This window comes from Octopus bimaculoides, chromosome 19 (genome assembly GCF_001194135.2).
Source record: "Octopus bimaculoides isolate UCB-OBI-ISO-001 chromosome 19, ASM119413v2, whole genome shotgun sequence".
NCBI lineage: Eukaryota > Metazoa > Mollusca > Cephalopoda > Octopoda > Octopodidae > Octopus > Octopus bimaculoides.
In genome coordinates, this window is record NC_068999.1 from 15,341,901 (window position 1) to 15,368,933 (window position 27,033).

The following is a 27,033-nucleotide window of genomic DNA, read 5'->3' on the forward strand; positions in this document are numbered from 1 at the left end:
ATATATATATATATATATACACGCACATATATATATACACACACACACACACACATATATATATATATATATACATATATATATAAACTATAAAGACCTATGTGCTAGGGAAAAAGATGGGTTTGCTTAAACTTGATGGATGCTGCAGATACATAGTTGATATATTTATTCCTAATTATGGTCTCCAAATGGCTTCAAAGCCATGGTTCACTAGTAAACATCCTTCTTTTATTAGTTATGGTGATTTATCTGGGCAAATCGTTAGATATAGTACTGTTATCCATAATGCTAATAGATATTTGGAAAGAATAAATAAGCTGTTAAGACATTTAGTACAAAAGGGTATACATATGGTAAGTTGGTTAAAACTTTTAATCGGTGTTTAGGTGATAATCTTGAAATTCTAAATAAATATGGAGTCTTCAGCTAAGCAAATATTTGTAAGGAGTTGAAGGTTTACGACTCGAGTTATTTGATTACTACGTCACCAATGTTCAGACATATGAGAACGTGGTAATTACGTACTACGTCATCAATATTTAGTTTACCCTTTAAATTCTTGGTGAGTGAACCGCATGTCTGATTAAACATGTCATTGTTAATACTTGTAGTTTTACTATTTGGAGTTTTATTGTCTATTAAACAGTTTAATCAGTTTTAAACATAGCAAGGTATATTACAAGTATTTTATTAGTTCCTATTTAATGAAATTTAAGTGTATAGTGGTCACTGGCAATTTAATATAACAACTTGTAGTGGTAATATATTAACGAGCATGTAGTATTCTATTATTAACTTTGGAATGATGAAATAATGTATTTCACTCATAATAATATTAGTTAAATTAATTTCAATCATGATTTGCTTTGGAAAAAATTTATAAGGCTTGAACTTTCATTATAGCAGTATCTATGGAAGACTGTTGGGATTATTATTTATATGGACTTAAAGATTGATCACAATTTAGCATATAATCTAGTTATTGCCGTTTAGTAGCAATACCGATACAATGTACATTCGTTTATATGTCTTTTGTTGTAGTTTTATTAAAGTTAATATTTAATCCTGCTTATATATTGATTGATTGAAATAATGTGGTTATTGAGCTTTAACTTTTATATTACACTACGGAAGACGGTAGGGATTATAATTGTTGTATGAGTTAACAGAGTTGTCGCTGCTTAGTTACTCATTTAGGAGTGGTTGTTATTTACGAGTCGTATTTACGAGTGATATTTACGAGCGAAATTATATATGGATACTGTTGTACATAGGGTAAATGTGTTTGAAAGTTATGTTTTCTTTGGCTTGTTTGTTCCCAAACAACACTTATTTTAGTGCTGTTGACAACGCCGGATTGAATGGTACAGCCCAGTTGTCATAACTATAATGATATCCGCGAGGCGGCTGATGATGGACGCATGTTGGATTGTTGGTTTGGTTGGTTTTGTATAGGTGGAATTGTTTTATTGGATTGTTGCTATGACTGCGGAAGAGTATTATTACACATCCTTTTGATTTCTTCGAAACGCCGGAGTTTTAATGGTGGCAGCTGATGAAGGGGATGTTTCTATGTGGCCTGCTTGTTTGTTGCGCCTTGTTTACCCTTTTTGTCCTTGTTCTTTTGCTACGTAATGTACCCATTTATGTATCTATATGTACATGTGGATGAACGTATATATATACATGTACATATATATGCATACACTCATATATTGTTTATATATATATATATATATATATATATATATATACATATATATTAGAGAATCCCATTCCATTATACCGTACATAGTCTAAAGATGCCGACTCGTCAACTATTTTAGCGGGATTGCAATCATCTCAGGAATACGGACCGCGATCTTAAGAGACATATAACTTGTGGAAATGAGTGTAGTGATTTATAAATTTCATCCAAGAATTATTGTTATTATTATTTCTATGTGTGCGTATGCGTGTGTATGTATGCGTGTGCGTGTGTGTATCTTCGTGCCTGTCTTTATACCCCCATCGCTGCTTGACAACCGTTGTCGGTGCATTTACTTCCCCGTAACTTAGCGATTCGTCAGAAGAGTCCTATATTACAAGTACCAAGCTTAAAGGAAATACGTCCTAGGTCGACTTCCTCGACTAAAACCCTTCAAGGCGGTGCTCAAGCAAGGCTGCAGTCAAATGGCTTAAACAAATAAAAGAATAACTGAGCAAAGAATCAATATTATTCAATGTAGAAAAGTTAAAATTATCCTCAACGAAGAAGTAAGCGAGTATAAATATGTCACCAACGCAGCTTTTGGAAGTTAGACAAGCTGGCTTGAAAGACTAGATAGTACGGTTTGTTTGTAAATATGTTCAATAAATTTGAAACATTGTTTTTGCGAGAATGTTGGTAAGGATTTAGTGAATTGCTGAATGTCTGTGTCAGAGTGACCGTAGCGACTATAGAATATAATAGATAGTTTAGTCGGTTATTTGGTCACGATTGCGATAATAGCTGCGTAGCTGCAAATAAATACTACATCAAAAGTGAAAGCATACGCACTGTGCTCGCATGCCTCCAGATGAAACCAGTACAGTGGCTGTATCACCACATCTGAGCTGTCGGCATAACCAGTGAAAGAATATAAAAGATGCTTAAAAGATGTTTAAGAAGCAGAACCAAGGAAAACTTTATAGAATGAGCTGATAACTTTTAATATAACGGGTGTCATTTTAAAAATGGTTCTACGTTTGTTTTATATGTTGGAAACGTAGGAAGTTTACCGTTACTGATGAGAATATTTTTTTCTTTTTAAGTTTGGAACAAAAGGTGCCTGAAGTTGCTAATATTGGTCAAAATTGAGCTGATATTGTCCTCTCCTTAATCTGGGTACATGTTGAATTCATGTCCATGATATAAAGATCAATGTTTTAAGGTATTCGTATTTTAAGTGATTCTGTCTTGAATGATAGAACAGTATTTCAATCCTTTTTCCAAGTCGGTATACAGAAATCTTTAGGTCTGCGGTTTTTTAAGAGCCAGACATCATGAATGAGACATTTCGGTGATAGAGTTGGGTTTATACAACATTTTGAATATAGATCAGTTTACTTGGCGTAGTGGTTAATATAATTGTAAATAATGTACATAATGTACATAATTCCTCGTCTCTTAGATATATAACTGTATTGAAAGAAGTAGTAATCCAAGAAATTCTATTTCTTAAAACATATATATTTTTAGCAGAGCTCAATTTTTCTTTCCGACTGTTTACTAATGAATAGTGTTGGAATGAATATTGCTGGAACTGCTGAACAGATACTTATTTTATCGACCCCGGAAAGATGAAACGTAAAGATGACCCCGGTGGAATTTGAGCTCAGAACGTAGAGACAGAGGAAATGTAATTTTGCCAGGAGTGGTAAAGCCTGTGACAGCTTGTCACCTTAATGAGGCACCGAACTTCATCGCTAAATGAGGCACTGAACCTCGCTGACTTAATGAGGTACTGAACGTCATCAACAAATAATTTAGAATTGTAGATATTCATCTGTTGTTTTGTTAATCTAATGAGATGTTTCTTAGCAGAAAACTTGCGGCAGTGCGAAATTAATAAAAGGCAATAATTTAATGAACGTACTCTACAAGACATATTCAGCTAACTTATTTCACACTCTCACTCGCTAAAACACACACACGAATATATGTATATCTAATTTTAGTTATAGTTATAGATATATGCATAATGTATATATATATATGCATGTGTGTGTGCACGCGCGTACGTATGTGTGTGTATAAGCGTGTGTGTGTGAGTGTGCGTATATATATATATATATATATATATATACATACATACTTGTGTGTATCCGTGTGTGTGTATGTCAGCGTGTGTGTAAGCATATATTTATGGAAGCACATATAAAAACTTGATGCATACGAAAATAGTTTGAGCGAAACAAATATACATCTCATCACATATGCGAATCCTGTTATGCAATTACAGATGTTGAATTCTTGCATGTCGTACTTTTCACGTGCATTGCTTTGAAAATACAAACGTGCACGATACAAAATTCATAATAGGTTTCATCGATTAACTTGTTAGCAAATCTACTGATTGGAATTGATTTTACTGTATACTATCTTCCGTTTGCATAATATAAAATATGTATGATATAGTTAGTTTCAGCAGCTCTCCTTCACAAAATACTACGTTAACTGTGATTCATCCTTCCGGTTTAATACAAAGTCAATTGCATATTGTACGTGAGTATTTTTTTTTATAACGATGTTTAATGAGGCCACTTATGGCAAAAACTATATTTCTTTCCAAGTTTATAGAATAAAATTTCAGCTAAGATTAAGAAAAAAGAATGGACGGTATCGACTACATATCTAACACAAAATATTCATTTTTCTGTATATTTATTCTGCATTGTATAGAATCTGGGAATCTTGGTATTCCTTCTAAACCAGAGTTTAACATTTTGGTGAATGAGGATTTGTGAGCGAAGTTATAATTTATGACTGCTTAACATAACTCGTGTTTTAGTTATGATAGGAATCTTCGAATATTTACCCTTGTATTTCCATGTCAGCTTTCTGGAATATTTTTTCACCTTTCTATCATGGAATAAAATAGGTATTTTATGAGTAGGAAATATCATGTAAGATCATGAAGTTAACTTGCGGCATTCTATTTAGTTTACTTGGTGTCTGTGTCAACAATACATCAAATATAACATAGTTATCTAGAAATGCAAAACTTATATTAGTCATTCTTTAGATTATATACGTTGTAAAGAAAATATATTGGCAATATGAGTTGGCATTCAGATACCAGCATTATCTCAGATTAAATTTCACCATACTTGCTCACACTGTGTTATGATGATATCTATGCGTCCATATATAATTTTACACTGGGAGTACAATCTTATTATGATCAATTACCAGGAGAAATTCTACCCATTCTCTGGGGCTGCACCATTAGTAATCCCCAACAATAACGGTTATTTTTCATTCCGGGTGATTAAGGACTACATGTAATTGTGAAAATAAATACTTGCATAAATCAAGCGATGATATGTGAAACATGATATAATGGGTAACAGTTTACATTAAATTATAAATTTCTGCAGGCGTGGCAGTGTGGTAAAAAAAAAAACAATTATACGCTTCCGGGTTCAGTTCTGCAGCGTGGTACATTGTACAAATGTTTTCTACGATAGCTTCGGGGTGACACAAGCTTTATGAGTGCATTTGGTAAGCAGAAACTGAAAACAGCCCATCTTTTAGATACATACATACATACATACATACATACATACATGTGTGTGTGTGTTTAACTACGTTATTCCTTTCACTTTTGGTTGGCAATTCAATTTCACACTTTTTCTGGTTGCTGCTCTTTTTCCTGTTTTAAGCATACGGAAAAGAGGTAGACAGCTAGATAAGCGGTTGTGACTGGGGAATAAATAGTTACAGTTCGAGCCCGTGTAACTTCTAAGAAATGCAGTGTCTAGATTTTAATAGTTTTACAAAAATTTATTAAAAATGCAAAAACAAGTAGCTTTTATAATATCCTGTGATTTGACAGAAAATTTCAGGTACATTTAAAACCGTTTGAAACAGACTTGTTTTTCTGGAGATGTCTCCTTTCTATGACAAATTACGTCCTTCAAAAACCTGAATATTTGTATAATAGTGATTTTAAATATTGTCACAAGGCAGACAATTTTTGGGCAAGGAGTAAGTTGATTACATCGACCACAGTTCTCATCAACTCTGAAAAGATGAGTCGACCTCGGCGGGATTTGAACTCAGAGCATAAAGGTGGACGAAATGCTGCTAAGAATTTTGCCAGGCGTGCTAACGATTCTGCCTGCCCACTGTTTTAATGTGTTCTATAATATTGATTTGCAATTATGTCACAAGGCCAGCAACCTCGAGGAAGGTGGCAAGTCGACTACATCGATTCCAGTATTCAACTGGTATTTATTTTATCAACCCCGAAAGGATTAAAGTTAAAGGCGACCTTGGTGGATATCGAAATAAGAACGTGCTAATGATTCTGTCAGCTTGCCGCCTCGAAGAGATTTATAATATTGGAATGTTTGTTCAACAAGAATTTCCTTCTCCGCAAATAGTTAATATATGAGAAGAATGTCTGCGCTGCTACGGAAAATTCTTTTAAATGTAAAACTACATATAATACTTTAACTACTGCTTATGTTTTAACGGTGGTTCTTCCACATTTTGACACGAGAGAAAAACCAGTCGAATTCTCTTCAAATTAAACAATACTGTTCTCAATAGTAAATACTGTCTTTCTGAAAAGCAAAATGATGAAGTGGTCATGGCGGGAACGCTTCTGATCATAGGTTTTCTCGATCATGACTAACTTGGAGCTAAATAACGAAATCTATAACATGAAATCTCATTTAATTTTTGAAACGAAACAGCAGAGCAATTAACCTACTTTATTCATATTTCCGAAGTTATCAATATGAACGAAGTTTCTTAAAATAGGTCACTGCTTTTACAATTGAATAAAAATCAAGTGTAAAATTTCACATTAACTTGTGAGAAGTTTAGACAGTGAAGAAATGAGAAATTTTACATTAGTCCTAAATTGTTTGTTAACTCAATACTTCAAATGTCTATGATAATATGATTCCCGTGTCTTGGTCATACTCAGAGATGAAAACATTAGAGAAGTTAAAAGTTTCTCTTTATTGAATTTGGTTGAAGAACTCTATACCTCATTAGAGTGAATGCAAATCACCAAGACGTTAATATCATTCTTTTCTTTACTATTTAGTTACAATTGACAAACAACCATGACTTGTACAAACAGCCATGACGTGTGAAATTCACGATGCTGCACAAATATACGCACCTCGAAAGGACATTATGTTCACCTCATTTAGTCTTTAAAATTCTAAGCATTTAATCATGGTTTATACAAATTCATTCAATAATCTCTTTTAGATGCTTGCCGTGTTCGGTAATGATATTATTTTCAAAGAATTAACGTCTGTATTATGTTTTTCGCAACAACGAAAATGTCAAATGGCTGTTTCCCTTCTATTTGTCAGAAAACAAATTTCATGTAATTTCAATAGAATTTTAATCATTGCCACTAAAATAACGCCTGCAATAACCGTACAAATGTCGCTTGTATCAAAGGCGGGAAAGGTTTACACGTGTGACTAGAGATTAAACATTTTAGTATAGTTAGTTACTAGAGGATCTGGTTGTCATGCACTAGAGCATTCTTAAGTTCACCTGGCTGACCTCCGTCTTTTTTAGTAACATTGCTAATGAGGTTTTTAAAAGCCATAAATACGAACGAACTATGTTAATCATGTAATTTGAACAGTCATCCAAATAGAAACGTAATTATAATCCCTCCCTTTAGCGTTTTATGTTTTAAACGCTTGTCATAAAATGAAAACTTTGTGTTCAGAAAACAGTTTAATAATACTAATATTGATTTCTTAGAATGGCATAAAGACACACATTTCTGAGAAAAATAGAGCAAATTATAATTCTGTCTCCTAGTATATTACAGGTACTGAACTTATCAAACACGATTTGAATAAAATCAAAGCAGAAATTAATCTTTCAAGGACACGAAAAGCAGAATGTGGTTGAAGAACTCTATACCTCATTAGAGTGAATGCAAATCACCAAGACGTTAATATCATTCTTTTCTTTACTATTTAGTTACAATTGACAAACAACCATGACTTGTACAAACAGCCATGACGTGTGAAATTCACGATGCTGCAGTATGTTATTGTAGTTTGCATCTGCTTAGCTCCATGTGATTGGCTCTCTCAGCAGAGAGATCAAAGTTGTTCCAGCCGTGACTATCCCCGTTTTAATGGCGTGGTATATACGTAGGATTTATTATCTTATATGTTCTAACCATTTCTAAAATGGAAGTGTGCTTTTCTTTAAGAGACGGAGCTGCAATTTATGTAACAATGGCCTTCGTCTATGTTTTTAATATCATAACTTATTACAACTGTTTTCTTGTTGTATAGATTTCACGCGTAAAGTGACTGCAACAAACTTTTATTTAGTGTGCGTCAGTTTAATCAATACTATGATAGTATTTGTCATAACGACGCCCAGAAAAAATGGGAGCCAAAACTAACTTCGGTGAGTGCATTTCTCTAAAAGTACGTATCTAAAATCGGGTGTTTACCGGTTATGACATACAGCAACTCTTGAGTGAGTATAGCAAATTAAATTCCTCTCATTAGCTGTAGATTATCTTCCTGTCTTCGGAATTACAAAGTTTATGATCGACAATCTCAGCATTAAGAGTTAGAAATTAAAAGATGCAAATAAATATTGAGAACAATGATAGGCGTTGTACAGATTTTGCCAGTGCATTGCAACTCCATCAGTTATATTGATTTCCGACATGGAAAGAATGTCGTTGAAAATGTGAATACGACTTAAGCGACATTTGAACTCAGAAGTAAATGGATGAATCTAATAATAGTTTGCTTTTAGTTAGGTGATCTTTAATATTTTTTGTATTCTTTTTTTTTTAAATATTATTATAGCTAAAATGTGTTCTCTTTCGTTTTTCTCTGTTCAATGATTTATCACATTCGCCTTGTTTTCAGATTTTGCAGTGAATGTCCAAAATCAAATGCGCCGACCTACTACATGCCTGCTAATTAGCGTATGAACCTCGGAAGAGTGTATGTCAAAGTCCAGCCAAGCAGGATTTGCAATGTGACTGTAGAGGGATGAAAGTAAATAAATGTATGAGATTTAGTCTAACTTTCCACACATTCTGCCAACTTACAGTTCTTTACGTTTATCCAAATAATTACATTCGCAAATTTGATGAAATATATCTGAAAGTTATTGAATGCAGTTACTGTCATTATGAGAAAATACCTCTTACATATAATACGAAATGATTACGTGACGTGTGTAATTATGTTATGAGAATGTTATAGAACCTAATGCTTCAGCATTAATAAACATCATACTGTCCGCGAGTATCAATAAGCATTTAGTGTTTTTATTGAATATATAAGAGTTGAGGAGGTAATAAATCTCAAAGAAAAACAAATACCAAGGGAAAATGCTGTTGCTACTTAATGGATACACGTTTTCTTATTTTTAGGATAAGCAAAAACTTTTATGTGTTAGGTCATACGTTTTAAAGTTTTGTCACGTCTATTCCCCTTTCTCATTAATCAAGTTTTAGTAGTAAACTACACAAGTTGATAAAATGCTTGACTGCTTCATCAAGTATTATAGTTACTATATTGTGTCTCTAGAGAAAAAACTAAAGTGCTGACGTAAGTTTCTATGTAGGATTAGACCATTGTTTGTATATACAATGTTAAGCCCTCATGGAAGTGTAGCGGTTTCAAAGTATACTTAGCAAGATTACAGCTTAAATATAAACGTCCAGTTTAGAGGAATTATATATTAAAAGTAGAAGAAATTTCAGAAGTGAATAGTATAATGCACCATTTCATTCCAATTTTCTCTCAAATCAATCCGGAAATAATTTTAGGATGCATGTTCCAACATGTAATTAAAAAAAAAAAACTGAATTAAATATCGAGAAAGAAATTTTATACTATTTAAAAAAAAATAGAAAGGTAGAACGCTTCTGGAATTTTCAGACTGAAGTAAGTGTCATTTGTGAGTTAACCACAAGGAGTAGGCATACACATCCGCATTGTTATCCGAGAGCACTTCACAGAACATTGTGGGATCTCACTATGAATCGAATCTTACGGAAAGAAACTTTTCCTTTCGTACCACAGAGATCGATAACATAAAATACTAGTGAAATATTTCGGAAGTCGATAATATTGACTAGTACAATGTTGCATTGTGCCTTAATTAGAAGCCATCATCATCATCATCATCGTATCCGTTTTTGTTGTTTTGTTGTTAAGAGGTGAGTTGGCAAAATCTTTAGCGCACCGGACAAAATACTTAGCGGTATTTCATCAGTCTTTAGTTTCTGAGTTCCAGTTTTGCAGAGATTGATTTTACTCGGCCTTACGGGGTTGATGAAATAAAGTACCGGTGGACCACAGGGATTGGTGCACTTCACTAGTCCTCTGTCCCGAAACTTCATGATTTTCCCTATAGTACAATGGTTTACTATTATCTATGTTGTTGTTGTTTTTGGCGGTGTCGTATTTGGTAGTAATGTCGTTGTCGATGTTATAATTATTTATCACAAAACAGCATGTGATAAATCATATGGCTGTTTATGTTTTCAGTTCAAAACGCGTCAAGTGTATCATTTGATTTTCATGTTTTCGATGTCGATGAAATAAAGTACCTGTCAAATACTGGACCCTATACAATCAGAAAACTGCTTCCTTGAATGCTAGCATATGGAGAGATGTGATAGCCATAGGTTTGATCATAATTTCCAATTGTCGTGTTTTCAGTAGTCGCATTTTCACGGCTATTAGTTATACTCATCTCTAAGTCAGACAAGATTCGAAGCTGAAGTTGATTCCAAAGCTTCCCGCCATTCCCTTGACCACATATGTTAATTTATTGACACTATACGCAACCAACTGCGATTGAAGTCTGAGAAGGAGCCGAGAAAACAGATCTCTTCCGGCATCTAGAGGTCTCTAGGAACATCACTTTCTTCTGAGCTAGTGGTTGATTAAAATGTAATCGCAAATGCACGATGGGACTGTGCTGTATTTAACTGAATGCAAATAGTACATACAAGCTTAACACATTTCTCATGGGTTTCCAACTGTGCGAATGGTATCGACTACATATCCAGTATCTAAAAATGCGGACATGGACAAGCGCATAGAGTCGTCCAGATTGTATGTATATATACTCAATTAGATAGGGATAGTTTAGAATGTCCTCAATCCAAAGTGGTCGTTTACACAGATAGGTACATTGTGGTTTTACGGTCAAACTGGACAGGATTCATTGTCAGGAACTCGGTTCCGGGAAGTAGAGAGCATCGCACCCGGTTGACAAGTTTACAGTTTCCGGACTAGCAATTTAGTTAAGCGGGATTCAACAGGAGTAGTGCTCAATAACTGAAAGTGGTTTGCTTTCAAACGGAGTAGAGATCTAGTTAGAAGCTTGAGAACAAGGGGTTTAGTAAAGGTACCTGAGCGGACGTCCTTGAGAAGAAATACTTCAAAGTAAAGCAGGAAGGCTGAAGTTCATGTTGTAAAACTAGACGTAACTAAATATGTTTGATTGACGCGAGTAGCGGACGTGTAAAGCGGAAACAGAGTCACGATTCGGTTTTTGGTTAACCATGTTGGGCACGTGCCAATCGATCACAGTCGTTGTATGCAACTATTCAGTGGTACATTGCGCAACTGTTCGGGAAGGATTTTGGGCCATATCATTGGATGGACTTCAATCCGTATCACATGGTTCAACCGCTGTAGATTTCTTTACAAACCGATTACAAAGATGGAAATACGGGAACCGATTGCTAACTGCACGGCAGTGGTGGTGGTGGTTGTGGTTTTGGTGGTGGTGGTAGTGGTGGTGGTGGTGGTGAGGGGGCAATCACCAGTTTTGAGTTCTAAACTACGAGCATAACTTTCACATGCTAGACCGTTTTTAACTCTTCGCAGATATCTACTGCCACCTGCGGCAGAACAGGGGTATACCCAGGTCAATGAACCCAGGTCAATGAAACCAGGTCAATGAACCCAGGTGAATGAACCAAGGTGTTGACTCACCAGTGAGTTGGGACAGAGAGATTGATCCATAACGTTCAACAGTCATATACACTGGACAGTTGGGACTGCTAAATTTTTCAAGATTTGGTGCAGTCCTGATCTTCAGATAGTCAAGGAGAGAATTCTTAATCCTCCAGAATCTTGATCTATAGAAATCTGCTGAATAACTGATGAACGCCTTCATCATCTACGTCACCAGTTACTGCCTAACTTTTTGCACCATTTAAAGACCTATCACTGATAATGCGCACTACATTTAAGATATTAGGTTCTTTTTACTTACATACTAAATAGTAACAGCCTATATTACTTTTAGGATGATGTGTGCCATACGTTCTTAGCTCTTCTATCTTCGTGTCTGACCACTATAGATAGGAACAAAATAATTGAATACTAGCTTAGCCCACCTCCAAAACAAGATCCGGTCCTCATAGCAGTGTGATGGTTTGTATCATTCATTGAACGTGAGAGCTACACCAGCAGAGCGTAAGATTATCCTTAGACCTTGCATGCTGGACTGCTCAAAGAATAGTGGTCAGATTAATGATGTCTTCTTCCTAGATGTAAAAATGTGTGTGTAGGGTATACCAGGAAAATAGTTACGGAAACTTTTATGACAACTCAAAACAAACAAGACGTTGCATATAAAACAGAAAGGAGGTATCTGAGAGAACTCGCCGATAGTCTACACTCCATTGGAAGAGAAGGGCATAGAGAAGGAAAATCATGGTTCATGTGTTGATTACATTGATGCTATTAACACCAGTTTGTTTCATGCACCCTACTAACCATTCTGAAGGACTCTTAGAATATTTCCTCCTTTTCACTCTTTTTCAGCTTATCTTTCAGCTCTCCTACCTAGTAAATATTAGAAAATATGTCGATTGTAGAGACAGTAAAGACGCATATAAAATGCATCGTGGAGGTTGTATATGTCAACTTATTTTCTTAGTTCAAATCTCAAAATCAGTTTTCATTTCCTACGCTTTGGGATCAGTGATGCATATGGAAGGCAAACGTCGGGAACAATTTTTTCCCTCTAAATTTTAATAGGCATTGCATATGAAGACACGGTATTCTAACATCATTTCCTGCCGGGTTAAAAATTGTTAGAAAATCAACTGATAACACAGGTTTGAAACGTGATGAAATTATACAGCTGAGCAGAATTAATTCATTCATGAGTGATAAGTGATCATGGTTGCTGTGTGTTTAAACATGCCATACATGCGAGCACAGAAACCGATTAAAGCAACAAATAGAATCTTTTATTCTTGATAACAAATTCTTAGTAACGCATTCTTTTTCCCTTTTATATCAATAATAGAATTGATATGAAAGGGAATAGAATGCGTTATCACATTTAGAAAGACTGCTGATTTTGCCAACATTCTATTAATATGTTTGCTTAGACAGCTGAAGATAAGATTAGCATACTAGATTATCAATGCTTTATAGAACTCTCCACTTTAATCTAAGTGTCAGCAAGAGCGCAAAATATGGCACTCAAAGCATTATACACAATCTCTATCCTTTCTGATCATCAAATAGCAGCAGAAAATCAATGTAGCGATTGCTATCATTTCAAATTCACCAGCGAAATTCTGTATTTTATACTCTCTATATAAAGTGGTTTAAATGATTTAGATTCCAAATTCTATCTGAGACACAATTCATATATTCACATAACACAAAAGTTTTGCTAAGGTAAATGTTCCCCGAAGAAATTCTTTTAAGATTAATATTCCCATGGTCTTAAATATATTAAATATCGTTAGAATAATGAAAGGTATATTATAACTTAGATAAACAAAGTGTAATTTATTTCAAAGACACCCAATTTATGGAGACACGTTCGCTGATTCTATTGAGTTACACAACATTTCCGATGTGGCTGTCACATGCTCCGAGAAATATTTGATTAACCAATGAATAAAAAAATATATAGTACAAGTACATTGTGCAACGAAAATATGTTGAAAATTAATTCTTGAAAACGAAAATCTATTACCATAAAGCAGTATTAAAGATTAAATTTTCTACTGACATAACTGAAAATTAGGCTGGTGTTGGATACAGTTCATCTCACGTAATACAATTTATACATTCTCGAAACATAAGAAATACAGATACAACACACTGAACACACACACACGCAGAACATACACACACTAAACACACATACACTTACACACACACTTACGCGTGACGTAGGATAGCGTTTTAATTAAAAGATCATATGTTTAAGGACGTCTAAGCTGCAATCAGTAGAATTATGAAAAGTGCAGATTATTAAAAAAATTTTTTGGAAACGAAATATGAATCAGCGGTTCAATTTGAAGGCTAAAAAATTAACGCTTTGCCAGAATCGAGAAAAATAATATTAAATAGTAACAAGTGGAGGTTAGAAGAATTAGACTCTGCTAATTAAAAGATCACGTCAATCATCCTTACAATTCCCCTGCAAATTTAACAGGATTTCTCTTCATCAGAAATATATTTAAGGTAACACGCTGATGTACAGGATTCACCAGAATATTAATTTCAAATTTTAGCATAAGGCCAGCAAGTTCAAAAGAAGTTGTAAGTGGATTACATCGACGCCAATGACCAACTGTTACTTTTATCGTTCCCTAAATGACGAAAGACAAAGTCGACCTTGGTGAAGTTGAAACACGGAACGTAAAGACGGGCGAAATGCCGCTAAGCATTTTACCAATTCTGCCAACTCGCTGCCATAAGATTTACCAAAAGATCGGTTTCAAATTTTGGCACAAGGCCAGCAATTTCAGGGAATTGGGTAAATACCTAGACCCTTGTGTTCAACTGGTACATACTTTATCGACACCGAAAGGATGACTGGCAATGTCGACCTAGGACGAATTTGAACTCAGGTCTTGAAGACTGATAAGGTGTCGCTAAGCATTTTGCCCAGCGTGCCAAATATTCAGCAAGATCATTTCATTTGAATTGGATAAAATGTTAATAGCAAATATACTTGACATCTATTTTGTTTGAACCATTTTACCTTGATATCGATATGCATAGTTCCAAAGGACAATAATACAACATCTAACGCTGGCATACAATTATCGGTAACAAGAAGTAACTTAGAGACGATATTTCTTCCTTAAAGTAATACATTAAACAGCAGTACGGTTGGATATTCCATAGATCGCTGTTATTCTCCAAACATTCTTTCTGTGTATACTATTAAAGGCCTTCTTGACATCGATGAAGCTGATGTACTCTTTTCAGTGATTTTCCTACGGGTCGCAATCTGCTCAATACATAACCTTACTTTTCAAAAACCAGCCTTCTCTTCACAGAGTTTTGTGTCTAGTGTATCACATAACCTATCTAGACTGAACAGAACATCTTCCCAGTGATTCATAGTAGCGTGGTTCCTCTCTAGTTGTTACAGTAGCTAAGGCAGCCTTTCTTTGGTATCTTGACAACCACCCCTATCCGACAAATATGATTCCAAGACCATGTTGAAGAGGTAGACAAGCTGTTGCTTGAGTTCCCGATTTCCCTGATTCAGTAGTTCTGGTGATTTATGATCTATTCCCGGTGTCTTGCCATTCTTGGATGTTCTTTTAATTGCTCGAAGTAATTATGCTTCTGTTGCCTTTCCAGTCTATATCTCGACGATCCAAAGTATTTTGGGTTTGTTTGTGAATGACCGATTGTAGTTGTGGTTGGTTTAGTATTTCCTTGAAGTGAGATTTTGTAAATCCCTCAAAAGCTTATCAACACTTTCAAGAGCCTGTACAGGGGTTCATGTTGTTGCATCACAACTGGCAGTGACTAATCGTTAATATTGACAATACTGATATTATATTACGTCTTATACATTTTTATTGAATTGGAACATTTGCCTTAACTTATATACTATAGTTAATATAAATATTACAAATAAACATCAAATAGATATCGAATGCGATAAAAAAATGTGTCCCTGCATAATATGATAATGAACAATACGAAATGAATTGTGTGATGAAAAATGAATTCAGACAGTTTCATGTAGAGCATTCTTGAGGATCGCTAATTCTGCGTTTTCTGTTGATGATGAAGTCACTTCAGTGGTAGTTGATGTATCGTCTGTCGTATCTTCTGATGATGGTTCAATTTCAACTTTTACATCGATATAAACACCCAGATATTATAAAATATTAAACAGATGCTGAACATGTGGGAGATAAGTCGTTTCCTTACTCGCTTTAAGGACAATATTACAATGGATTTCTTTTCAGACGTGTTTTAAAGTAAATCCACAGTATGAATACCTAAGCATTTTAAATCTATATTAGGTGTTGTAATACGTAAGACAGAAGAAACAGAATAATGCGTATATAATCATGTCTTTAACACACACGCGCACTGTTACACACACACATAAGTACACACACATATAAAGCATTTAGCTTAGAGTTTTTAACGCCAGGTCTGTGGAAAGGGAAGGCATCTCCTTGTTTTACCCATTGCACACACAAAATTAAGATTATCTTGACATGTTTCATAGTTAGTTGACCGCTGGTCAAATGATAAACACCATTTAACCTTCTCCATTCGAAAACAATTTGATTGTGATCGATATTTAAATCAGTAACTAATCAGAAACTAACCGAAATAGCTACAATATTTTGAATATCGTGCTTTAGACAGCACCATGAATAAATTTTCCATAAATATTTCATACGCAAACAGCATGTATTACATGTATATGATGAAGTTGCACTGAAATGCCAATGGTGTGTGCAGTAAGCAAATGTGAATGGTTCAACTTATTCTCCTCGAACTCTTGAAATTAGAATACCTTGAAGGGAACTGATAACAGCAAAGAGAAAACTGCTTCCAAGTTTATCAAAGTCCTACAGGTATACCACAAGATTTGGCAACACAACTAAACAACATAACCTAATACAGTTCCTGTTTTTCGAATGCAGTTTTATATAGAGTAAGTATGTCTCCAGCGGATCAAGCTGATTGAAACATGAGACTGATAGAACAAAAATTAATATCAAACAGAAATAGAGCTAGTTCCTGCATAGAGGATAACCGATTGTCGTGCAGCAAGCAACTATTTGTAATCGGTATAGGAAGCGGGCATAATATCTATCACTATTTCAAGCACATATAAACTAGCACACATTACTTTGACATACGTACTGTGAAGACTCCGTCCATATCAACAACGTCATATATTTACAGGTTGTTACTGTTCTAAAGGCATCTAGTTTGTTGCAATAGTTCTGTTCATAAAAGCGGCGAGCTGGCAGAAACGTTAGCACCTCGGGCGAAACACGTAGCGGCATTTCGTCTGCTGTTACGTTCTGAGTTCAAATTCCACCCATGTCGACTTTGCTTTTCATCCTTTCGGCTTCAATAAATTAAGTACCAGTTATGCACTAGAGTCAATGCAATCGACTTAATCCCTTTGTCTGTCATTGTTTGTCCCCTCTATGCTTAGCCCCTTGTGGGCAATAAAGAAACAAGAAACGTTAGCACGCAGAGCGAAATACTTAGTTGTATTTCGTGTGTCTTTACGATAGTGGTTGATAAATTAAGTACCAGTAGCGTACTGGGGTCGATCTAATTAACTGCCCCCCTCCCAAAAATTTTCGGACTTTTGGCTTAGAGTAGAAAATAATATTTCTGTCCATAAAAGCGGCGAGCTGGAAGAAACGATAGCAGGCCGGGCGAAATGCTTAATGGTAATTCATCTGACTTTACGTTCTGAGTTCAAATTCCGCCGAGGTTGACTTTGCTTTTCATCCTTTTGGGGTCGATAAATCAAGTATCAGTTGCGTGCTGGTATCGATCTAATCGACAGCCCCCCTCCTTCTACCTAGAAATCAATAATATTATCCTTTAAGACAGCTAGGTGACAGAATGGTTAGACAAAAATGCTTAGAAGCTTTTCGCCCGTTTTTATTTTCTGTGAACAAATTCCGCCGTTGTTGATTGTCCTCGAAAACTAAATACCAATTATGAACTGTGGTTGATGTAATCGAGTTGCAACCTTCCCCACAATTGCTAGCTTTTTGATAATTTTTTTGAAACCTGGAGTATAATCCTTTCAGCTATAGTCACAAAGCACAACATTTTGAGGGAGGAAGCTAGCCGAATACAATGAACCCAGTGCTCATCTGGTACTGATTTCATCGGCCTAGAAAGGATGAAGAAGAATGTCGACATCAGAGGCATTGGAAAACAGCTGAAGAAACGATGCTGTATATTTTGTCAAGTTTACTAATGAGTCTTCGAATTCGGTGCCTCTGTCGTTACAATATAATGAAACATACAATGAATATCAATTTCTCGCAAAAAGCACAAATTGCCTATTCAAGGTGATGGCCTCATAAATTACATTTATGAATTTAGAAATAGTTTACAAGTTTAATCCAATTTTATTGCCTCTGTATTCAGTATCGCCAAATCAAGGCAGGAATGTTTGCCTGTCTCGAATACTTAGCAAACTAATTTATAATTTACATACACATATTCAGCGGAAATACATTTTCTATCAGTGTTAGTGTATTTAAGTGTATTATATAAATGGCTGAATGTATTGCATTGTAGATGGAACATTAAATTGAGTTTCTTTCGATCGAATGTTAATAGAAAGAAACAACAGTAAATGTTTTTCCTCTCCACATCACAAATTTCATGTGGATACATATTCAACAACCTCAAAACACTTAGCAAAAACTGTTTCTGATAAAATCAAGGGATTTAACTATAACAGAATTCTGCTTTCTAAATAAATTAGAACTATCGGTTCACAATCAAGCGTCATGTATTTGCGTCCTAATCATACTATTAATTCTAAAGCATTTCCTATTTGTATCGATTTAAATATTCAATACACTGATTCTATCTTAATGTTAGATACATTTTCTATGAGTGTGTGATGTTGTTTAATGTGTTATTTCTTATAACTCTGCTGCGTCGGTTGCGGAGATATATGTCTGTTATTTGAAAGAAATGTTCCTATCTTTCAGAATTTATTTTGTATATAACGAATGTTAAATGTCAATAAGGATGGTGAAGTGTGAACATTTTATTTGATTATCTTCTTTAGAACATGTTCGTTAGTTTTATAAGGAAAATTCATTTATTTTTTTTTGCAGTTAAACGTGTGTGTATTATCTGATGTGTGTATCATTTAGAGTAAAAGCACTATTTATTTATTTATTTATTTATTTATTTATTATTTAGTCGTTTATTTATTTATTTATTTTGTTGCAATTCAATTCTGATATTTCTTTCTGTTTTTTTAATTCTATCTTTGAATTTATTATTTTTTTTTGTTTTTTGCTACAATGTCATGCTTTTGTGGTACAGCACACTGTCGTATGCTATTAACTTTAGTTTTTTTTTTTTACTGATGTTTTATGTTAATATTTAAAACATTGGTGAGTGCATTTAGTTTTATAGTATTGTTATGGGTATAAACGTATACATCTGTTACATACCTAAACCGTTCTCACAGATTCGAGTAAATTTTATATTAAGCAGTGTTAAGTGAATCAGATATAAATTCTCTCTATCAATAGGTCGCTATCCTCTAGCAACGAGTTGTTATTTTCTGCTTGTAAAAGTAAAACGAAGAGCTATAAAGCAATGTGCTTTTTCACCACACCTTTCCTCTCGCAAGTACACTACGCTTGTTATTAAGATTAGGTTCATTTTGCGCCATATCTATTTCTTTCCCACCCGAATCAACCTTAGGCTTAACATTACGATATTATCTTTGTCATTCCTTCGATGCCTATGTTTGTATTGTTCCTTGCTGCTGTGAATTATTGCTGTCTAATTAAAACATTAGGCATATGAAGAATATTAGATATGAGAAGAATATAAGGCATATGGAGATGATAACTTTAAGAAGAATATAAGAATATTTTCTCAAGTCAATTAAAGCCTGCAACCGTGGACGCAACACTTTCTTCCCACAAACATCAGTCGTGATTTTAACGGACTGCATATATTACAGGTGATATGTAAACAAGACTGTATTTCATACATATGGATTGTTGAGATCAGTAGCAGTTCTATGATGTTCTAAGCACTCAAAACATATTTTTTTCCCTATACAACCATATCTCAGTTGACTCTCCCCAGTTTACTTGTCCGAAACTAAATTATGTTGCAAGCTTTCTAGTCGAAATATCAAGGAGTAATACGCATATCGCTGTTAGTTTCATTCCTCTCTTTAAAGATACTATCTTTTGAAAATATCCCACAGGAAACACGCTGAATTGATAAGACATTAAAATGAGTAGCAAGTACCAGAGCCTAATATAGTCGATCGCGTTGAGACCAGCCTCTGTTTCAAAAGAAAATGTCCCAAGGTATTTGCAAGACGTTGGTTTTCAGTGCTGTTACTATAGTTGATATTATTCAGTAGCTCTAACTTGGCTCAAATTGAGCGAACATATGATTCAAGATATCACAACCAGCGTTCCGCTGCTTTTCATTTTCAGATATATGTGATTAATTTACACAAAACATGCTTTTCTACTCTAGGCACAAGGCTCGAAATTTTATGAGAGGGGGCCAGTCGATTAGATCAAAACTTATACGCAACTGGTACTTAATTTATCGACCCCCGAGAGGATGAAAAGCAAAGTCGACCTCGGCGACATTTGAACGCAGAACGTAAAGACAGACTAAATACCCGCTAAGCATTTCACCCGGCGTGTTAACATTTCTGCAAGCTCGCCGCCTTATTTACACAAGTTTTTTTTTTTCATTTCTGAAGATGGTGAGGTTGATTCTGAAGGAAATGTACTTGTTATTTCTGGCAAGTGATTCAAGTACATAGAAGATCGCTCGCTATCTCAACTCACGTTTTATGAAAAGATAGAGAAAAGAATAGAATGCAAGCTCCTAGAAATGTCACAGTGTAAATGAAGATTTTAAATATATACCATAGATGCAGGTATAGCAATCTGGTACAATCTTTGCTGCTCAACCATATGCTTCTAGGTTCATACCCATTGCATGGTATCTTGGGCAAGTGTCTTTTATTATATCCTCCGCCTGACTAAAGCCTTTTGAGTGGATTTGCTAGACGGAAGGCCATTGTATATATGTGTGTGCGCACCTGTGAATGTGTGTGTGTATGTGTGTGTTTGTGTCTGTGCGTGCGTGCATGTGTATGTGAGTACGTGTGCGTGCGCCTTTGTGTATGTGCTTGACTCCCACTATCGCCTGACAACGGGTGTTGGTGTTTACGTCTCCGTAAATTAGTGGTTCGGCGAAAGGGACCAATGGAATATGTACCGGGCTCAAAAAGAAAATAGGTTCTGAGGGTCCATAAATTCGACTAAATAATCCTCAAGGTGGTGCTCCAGTATGACTGCAGTCTAATGATTGAAACAAATAAACGATAAATGATATACAGTAATACTTCCCTGTACGAGAACCCACTTTAAGAAGCCCCGGGTTTACGAGATTTATTTTATAATTAATATAAAAATGTTAAAACATAAAGCACGACGGGCTACGATCGGGGCCGTCATGCCAAGACCGTGGCCCAGATAGATGCATCTAATTTATGGGCGTTTTTTTAGGGTCTAATGTCACTCAAACGCTCCGATCCCCACCCACTGAATGCAAGCGGACTAATAGTTCAACTAATGACTTTTCAGATGACGTAAAACCTTGCCAGGTTTTACGTCATCTGAAAAGTCATTAGATATTTTAACTATTTTTTTCTTTTTTATGTGTGCAGGATAGTCATATTTTTTTCTTTTTTAGTGTGCATTATGTCAATAACACCTGAATAAAGGCTACTGCTATAATAGATACGACAGTTACTAAATTTTCTAGGCCACCAATTTATTCAGTTTTTCCAATTAATTTGAATAGAAGTTTTAAATAATAATTTTATTGGTTAAAATATGTTAATTGTGCGTGTCTGGTAATGCATGTGTACTTTTATTTCTGTGTAAGAAAGATTGTGTATGCTTTCATCTTTAAAACATTAATTGGGTTTGTTATATTTTTATTACTTTGTTCAATTAATATAGCAAAAATATTTAACATATTGTAAATTTCTTCTCAGAAAATTCAATCACGTAACAGAACTATGCGTGTTTGTGTGTGGCGGGGGGTATAAATATAGATAGATGGATAGATAGATATCGGGAGAAAGAGAATGAGTATGGGAGATTATTATATTCCACCATATCAATAACTACTTATCACATGAACTGGCATCCCGTCGGTTACGACGACGTATGTTCGAGTTTTTTCCGATCAACGTGACAGCCTGCTCGTGAAATTAATGTGCAAGTGGCTGAGCACTCCAAAAGTTTCAATGTAGTTATCAGAGAGATTCGGTGTTACACAGAATTTCAGAGCTTGTCTTTGAATTGTAGGTGCAACTCATTTATGCTAGAGAAGTTGATTGAAGCAACGTGAAATAAATTATCTTGCTCAAGGACAGAAAGCGCTGCCGGATATCAGACACATGACCTTATGATCGTGAAACGAATACCCTAATTAATATGACATGCACCTTCACCCTTTTCTCATATTGATCTGTAATATACTAGGCGTGTGATAGAACATTCGATAGTCGATGGATCTGTCTATAGAGTTCTAGATGATACAAATATCTATAGTTGAAAACTGTAGCCACAGTTACGAAACGTGTTCTGCGCCATAACGGTATGTCAACATTTATATTGTACAAAGTATTCGCATCCCACTATATTAAATATAGAGTGAAATACAGTGTACAATAATATCTAATACGTTTTTATTACAGTTCAGTTTAAAATTTAATATGTAACACACGCAACCTCCACAGAAACTCGGCCTCATGACGCTGCATAAAATATGCCATCATAATGTATATTCGGCATCTGTGCTCATTTGGGCGAAAATATCGGATTATACGAATCAATTTTCAAGTAGTTTCTAATGATGCCTATCGAACGTATCTTCCTTATATCTGATTCAGTTGCAGACCTGATATTTTGCTAACATAAAATTGATATAATCTTAATGAAATTTACCTAACTTGCATTCTATTAAAATATTTAGACATTTTATGAAACTTTGGCCAATGTTAACATGGAATAAGAGATTTGATACAAAACCTGCCATGGCTAGATGCCAACGTTAGTCAGTATACCATTACAGAAATTTCTGACACCGATAATTACTTTCTGAAAAGTGTTTATCAATAATTGCGATTTAATTATTTCTTCCTAATGCATTAACATTAACAGGCGGTTATTTTATTCGGAAAGCTTATCCAAGAATGACTCGATTATAGGGCGGGAGGGGTAATATCACTAAAAATCACTGTACAGTACTAAGAGACGTCATCAACACAAATTTAATTACGGTTGTCTGTTACTCTGCCAAATGCTGACAATGGTTTCGCTGTGGAAATTTCACTCAAATACAGATTTTCAGCTCATTTCTATATTGCTGTGTGATTCATGGGCGAAGAACAATAGCTTACAAATTTGATGGTTATAATTATCGAGTTATTGGAGCATGATAAGAAACGCTATTTTGAACACAATTTATATGGAATTGTATTCTCATATATATATATAAACGATATTTAAAGTATGTACGTTGTATAATATATTAGCTTTTGCGCTCATCAATGGCAAACTTGTCATTCTGTATGAATGAATATTCGAGGTAAGGATGCTCCGAATTGGAAGAATAAATAGACAGAACGCTGGATAGAATTCGTTACAGTACTCATTCCCTCTCTCGTCATTCTAATTTCAAATAGCACCAAAGCCAGTTCTGGTTTTTTTTCTGATTTTGTATAGATAGATAAGATCGATAGATATGATAATAGTCTAACACCAGTGCCGATCCTTCGCTCATTGTTTCTCTTTTATTTTTTATTTGCTTTTGTTTCTATGGATTGCTATATTTTTTTAATGCTTTTATCCATTTATCTGTTTCAGTCACTTGATTTCGGTCAAACTGGAGCACCGCCTTGTTGTGTGGTTGCTGGGAAGTGCTCAGTGCTAGTGAGTGTTGAGCGGTGTGAGGTCTGCATGAAATGAAAAGAGGAGGTGAAGTTGGTGTCAGATGGACAGAGGAGGTGCGTTGAGCCCTTATGGTGCAAAGGTGCGACAAGAGAAGATTAATTCCTGTTCACAGCGAAGGCGGAAATCCGGATGGCACCTATGCAAAGACAGTCCGAAAACACTCAAATGTTATAGCGAATGACTGATAGTGTGGAAATGGCACGAGACAGGGGTTTTATTGGCGAGTTTGGTGTCTCGGAGATGCTCCGCGAACCGGTCAGCCATGCGGAGTTCCGTTTTACCGTATACAGGGAAGGACAGACAGAGCAGGAGATAAAATAAATTGCGTTACTAGAAGTGCAGGTAGAGGAGTCGTTGTGATGGGTGTCTGTGAGGATGGTGGTGCTGGAGAGGTAGGGGCAGGTGCAACAGCGTGGGTGGGAGCAGGAGAATGAGCCAGTCTGAGATAAGGAGGGAGGCGGGTGGATTATGGGTTCGTTTGAAGGAGGGAAGTGGTACGTTGGGAAATATGAGGAGTCGGATTGCAGTTGCCAGAAGGTCCGCAGAATGGTGCACTGGAAGTGCAGGGTTGAGAGGTGGTAGGTAACGGGAAACAGGAGACAGGCAACGGTGGACCGGTTGCGAGGGGAAAGAGCAGAAGCACGGTCCACAGATTATGCCCTGCCAAGGACAGTGTGGATAGTGGTGAAGGGTATCTACGTTGGATGAAATGGTGAGCCATGAGTTGACACTGAATCTCAATCATGCTTGTCACTGCAGAGCCTGCGCAGAAGGCGAAGTAGGAGTAGGGGATGGAGATTTTTGTGTGGATAGGGTAGGAGGAGAAGAAGTTAAGGTAGGAGTATGTGTTAGTGAGTTTGTAGTGGAAAAAGATACGGCGAGTGGTGTCTTCTGACAGAAATGTCGAGAAATGTGACGGAAGAGTTAGAGATAGGGGAGGAGAATTCGAAGGCAGGACAGGACGTTTAGTCGTTCGCGAGAGAGGATGCGCCGATACAATCATCGATGTAACGACTGTATAGTTCGGAGTGGGACCAGTGAATTATGAGAATATTTTGTCCTCACCGTAGCCAACGAAGAAAGTTGCATAGTTGAGACCCGTTCTCGTTTCTATAGCCACTTCCGAGAACTATTAGTAAAAATCTTCAACGAACGAGAAACAGTTGAGGGAGAGAACAGGTTCTGCCAGACGAAGAGGTGTGGAGGCGTCAGTTTTGTTTTGGGGGGTTAGTCCGAAGGTCCAGAAAGTGTTTCAGCGCAAAACGTCCTTTGTTGTGTTGCATCACCGTATAAAGACTCTTGATATCAAGAGTGAACAGAAATTTAGAGGGGCCAGTAGGAGAGGGGAAAGAATTAAAGAGACGTAGGGCATCGGAGACTTCGCAGTGCCGAGAGTTCGGCCGGGAAGATATTAACTGAATCCGAAGTCATAAAGTGACCTTCTTGAGTTGACTATACAAACATGCCTGCGTCTTAAGATGCATATTTTAAAATTTCATGAATATTTGTACCTTATATATACAAGTGCACACACGGTGTAATATGCAATAAATTACCGCAGTAACACTATGATAGAGAGAAGTTGTTTCAGACACCAAAAACATGAAGCAACGATGAATATATGTAAAGTCCTTACATAAACATACGGCCTCCTAATTTTTTTCCCACTCGATTCTTTCATTGTGTATTCATTGTTTTATTTTGTTTCATTTATCCTACCCTAGTTTATTTCGCTCCAACGTATTTAAAGACTTGAATATGATGACATGAAAGAATTCATAATGCCACTTTAACAGCTGCTTTTAACCGTCTTAATATTTTTCCTTAGTCTGTATTTCTCCTTAGAAAATTCTTTTATTTCATTACTTCAATATTTTAAACCATATGACAATAACCACCCTTAATTTGCATCGGCATGGCGCCAACATGAGGCAATATAGAATATTCATACTTGTTTGTCTCTATATGTCTACATGTCTGTGTATATCTCTGCATCAGTGGCAGATGAACGAGTGTGTCGGTAACAGCTCAATAAACACACATCCGTCATACATACATACATACACACACACACACACATACATACATACATACATACATACATGCATGCATGCAAACATCCCTATGTACGTACTTACGTACATACATATATTATACACGCTTGCTCCCTTCTGACACCACACGAAACATGTTTTACAATGAAATTCTGTTTTGTGCCGAATGCTGAATCAGGTCTGAGTTTTTTTCTTTCATTGATTTTCAATATCCACTTCAGTCTCGCATTCATTTTGCATATATAAGTGCGTGTCAGTCTCTCTTTTTCTCTCTCTTTCTTTCCCCATCACTTTCTGTGTCTGTATCTATCTTTCTCTCTCTCCCTCTCTCTTCATTAACCCATCTATTTATCTATTATCCCTTTCCCTCTCTATCTGTACACAAAAATCCAAATATATATATATATATATTTATATATACAAATATATACATACATGTATGTGTGTGTGTACATACATACATACTTACCTACCTACCTACATACATACATACATGCATACATATGCACTTCCGTGCGTATGATCATACATACATATGTTAAAAAATGTAAATATATATGCAGTAAAACAGTCAGATACATAGATAGATAGACAAATAGATAGATAGAGAGAGAGAGAGAGAGAGAAAGAGAGAGAGATAGAGACAGAGCCAGAGACAGACAGACCGAAACTCGTATATATCTATAGATACATATACATACATGCACGCATATAATTTCATGTGTGGACGTGCACTTGTGCGAGTTTGTGTTTAAACAACCATATCAACAGGGAAGAATTCTTGGATGTCTTCATTCCCACTTTACTTTCTAGTTTAGCTGGGAGAAGAATTGTTTGCTTCCGTTTACCGATGAGGACGACCTTAGGCTAAACACCATCACAACGCTAGATCGAATTAACAAATCTCACTTAAATCTCACTCATTGACATTATAGAACTAATGACCATTATAGAACATTGGCCAATGTCGATTCCGACAGTTATTTTCTTATGTTAGTAGACATACGAACATGAACATGGACACTATACTCTATATGTGAGTGTGAAGTACGAATATAATATGTGTATATTATGTGTGTGTGTGTTTACATATACATATCTATGTGTACATGTATGTGTATGTATATATTTGTGTGTGCATATACACACACACACACACACACACACACACACACACACACACACATATATATATATATATATATATA